The following is a 3,369-nucleotide window of genomic DNA, read 5'->3' as shown; positions in this document are numbered from 1 at the left end:
GTGAACTGTCCTTGGAAAAAGAAAAAAAATAAGCACCATTAGAATTATAGAGGGATAAAGTCTTGACAAATTGCCACCTGAAAGGTTAGACAACACAAGCCAAAAATGTACACTGCAATACAAGGACATCAAAACCGAGTTGGTTGGGTCCCTAGACTCTACATTTTATCATAACAATCTCTCTCTTTCTCTAGGACACTTTTAGGTTCCTTGAGATCATTCAATATAATAATCACACCTAGATTGTGCAGCATGTATGGTGTTGTACTATGAGACAAAGCACTCCACGAGTTATACGAGCAGCCCATAAACTAGCAAAACACAAGAAAAGGGATTATCATGCACGCATGATTGGCAGATGATAGCATCAGAAAAGCCATAAGGTATTAAATCCTGAGTCTCAAGACTCAACCAGTTGGAGAAAAGTGTTGGATTCATAAGGCAACACTGTGACAAAACATTAACATACCGATAATTCTTTCCTGACCACGTGTGTATCCAAGATCCCCTATTAACACCTCCTGCAGGTTGACTAGCAGCCCGTCTAATCAAACACTATAAATGCCCTGCCAGACCATTAGGGTTTGATTAAATTTTAAGCCCCATTTGTAGCTTACCTGGCTCTAATGGCAATTAATATGAAGGGCATGGCAAATAAATCATCAGAAAAAACACAGTAGCAACAATTTTACTAAATTTTAAGATGATTTAACCATGCTTGACTGGCCAACTTCTCTATTACCTAGCTCTTTTGATTACTCAAGATCCCTGATAATGGCAATTAATATTGAAGGTCTTGGCAAATAAATCATCAGAAAAACCACACTAGCAACAATTTCACTAATTTTTTAGATGATTAAAAACGACAGCATTATGCCTAGTATTCCTGCTAATGCCCCCCTCATGGCAAACAGCACTTCAAAATAAGCGTCTATTGGCACCCTTAAGACAATGGGATGCTAACAAAAAGGTCAAGGAGCGGCACCCTTACACTATAGAAACCACAAAGGCACTTCAAAATAAGCACTTGTCAGCACCCTCACAGACAATGGGATGCTAGCAAAAAGGTCAAGGAGCAGCACCCTTACATTACACACACCACAAAGGCAATTGCTTGTGTTGATAGACATGCCACCAAAGAGATCCTAATTTTACTTTCATTTGCACTTTGGCCCAACTTCAGTTCTAAAGCTTGGCACTGGATTGTGCTGAAATCTTACACTCAGACCAAGCCCTGAAAGGAAAGTAGGCCTGTCCATTTGGTCAACTGTAGCGTGCCCTCTTCAAGCTTTCCATGCACATCTATACAACGTAATAAAGCAGTATTGTCTGCTGAGTTGAACTGCACCTACATTGAGTAGACTTCATCACTCTTGGGCTCAATTAGTATTGCTATCTTGTCCTTAGTGAAGTTTATCATGAATACTTGGGCATTATGTTGTTCACAATACTCTCGTGCTCTTCGTTCATGTTCCTCAGCACTCTTCAAGCTCGCATCCACAACAAGTTCAAATCCCATTCGTATCGAGACTCAATTGCCTGCGCCTTTTCCTTGGCACCTGCTTCCCTTTTACGTCGGGTAATACAAAGCACTGGATATGGAGGCTTCACTTTGCACATGAAGAGACAGAGACAGAGAGTCTTGTGCTGCTTTTGCAAGGTACCCCTACCCCCCATTCGGGTAATTGTAGCGCACCCTAGACTTAGAGAGGAGGAGAGACAACCCTCTACCTATTGTGTACACAGATATGCATGGAGAACTGAAAAGTTGGGAGGCATTTATAATAGCCCATTCTGTAGGATTTCTGCTAAAATGGGTGATTCTATCAAGCACGTTTTGCATTACAAGATTCTTACAACCTTTTCCCACAAGCACTGTTAACTACGTCTCTAGCATTAATGCAGAATTTTTCGTTTCATTCCCATGGTGGGACGCACACCCCTCTTATCAACTAAAATAAAAGAGTTTTGTCATGGCTCTACATTATTGCAAGTATCATACATGTTCTTTTCAAGGGGGATTGATTGGGAAAATTTGCTTGACTATTTCTACATGTGCATGATGATATCCATATGTAACAGGATTGCTTGTGCGTGTTCTTGCTTGTGGATGCTTTGGCAGTGAGGACGCTGGAGAGGATGTTGATCAAGGTTATTTGTTTCATGATAAGAAGTGAAGGGGATCATCATAATGGTGTTGAATAGCTGTGCTCTCTTTGGCATTGGAATGTGTGAGTTTGTCTAATTTCACCTAGGCAGAACAGGAAGTCTTCCTAAATGCACTAACCACCATCTAACCTTTGAAGGGCTAAATAACTGCATTCTATAGCTCTTGATGAAGTGATGGGACTCTGTTGAGAATTCCTCCATGAACTTACGTTTCTTTCGACGTTCTTGCGTGGTCTTTCAAAGTTCCTCCTTTGAGGTGCATTGTGAAGATATACAGCTATGACTATGCTGTATAGCCGTGATTGTTATAGGTCAGATAAGAAGTACTCGCTATGCTGAATCAACCTGCCATGCCTTCGATTGATATCTTGAGCTCGTGATTGGAAGCAAGGTGTGCCACAAAAATAGGTGAAGTAATTATACGTTGAGCAATCTTCTCGACATAAGAGGTCATGCCAAGCTAGAAAAAGGCTTGGCTCCAGCAAGCCAAAAAGAAAAAGAAGAAAGATGTTTGCAATCTTAGCATGACTTTTATGCAAGTCGTCCACCTTGTGAGAAGCCCCTTGTAAAAGGCACCAAGTCTTTTCATGGCAACCTTTAATTTAAGCGCCCATGTGTCCATCTTCCCAATGCGAGGACTCCTCGATACTCTAAAGCCCAGTCTTCATTTAGAAAAATCGGCTTCGCCTATCGTATGGAACGTGATACAAAATAGTTTTATTTACTTGGTTTTTGTGAATACGTAAAACATTTTATGTATACATATCTTTTTAAAGATGGAACTTATGTATATAAATATAATTTTTACATGTGAATATCTAACACCTACTCTAAGTCAAATACATCAATAACTAATGAAATATGACTGCCATTATATCTAGTGCTTCTTACACCATTATTTCAATCTTGATCATGAAAAGAGAGCTAGAGTTCTCAGCTGTGTAATGATAGAGAAGTTTTCCACAGAAATAGTGTATCAAGAAAGCACAGGCAAGACATAAGCTTTGCATAATACATCAAGACAAACAAAAGCCATAAAAATTACACTTGAATTATTCTCACCTCCTTGATTTCTCGTGTGTAATGGGATAGCTCTGGCTAGGTGTAGGTCCTCTCGAATTCTAGTAACTTTGGAGCTTTCTCTGATTTACTTTAACCTAGGGCCTGCTGAAATTTTCAAGCATCCTTTTTTGGACAAAA

Source organism: Cibotium barometz, chromosome 4 (genome assembly GCF_041138505.1).
Source record: "Cibotium barometz isolate CiBa-2024 chromosome 4, ASM4113850v1, whole genome shotgun sequence".
Classification (NCBI taxonomy): Eukaryota; Viridiplantae; Streptophyta; class Polypodiopsida; order Cyatheales; family Cibotiaceae; genus Cibotium; species Cibotium barometz.
The sequence above is the reverse complement of the archived record's forward strand: the minus strand, read 5'-3'. Positions refer to the sequence as shown.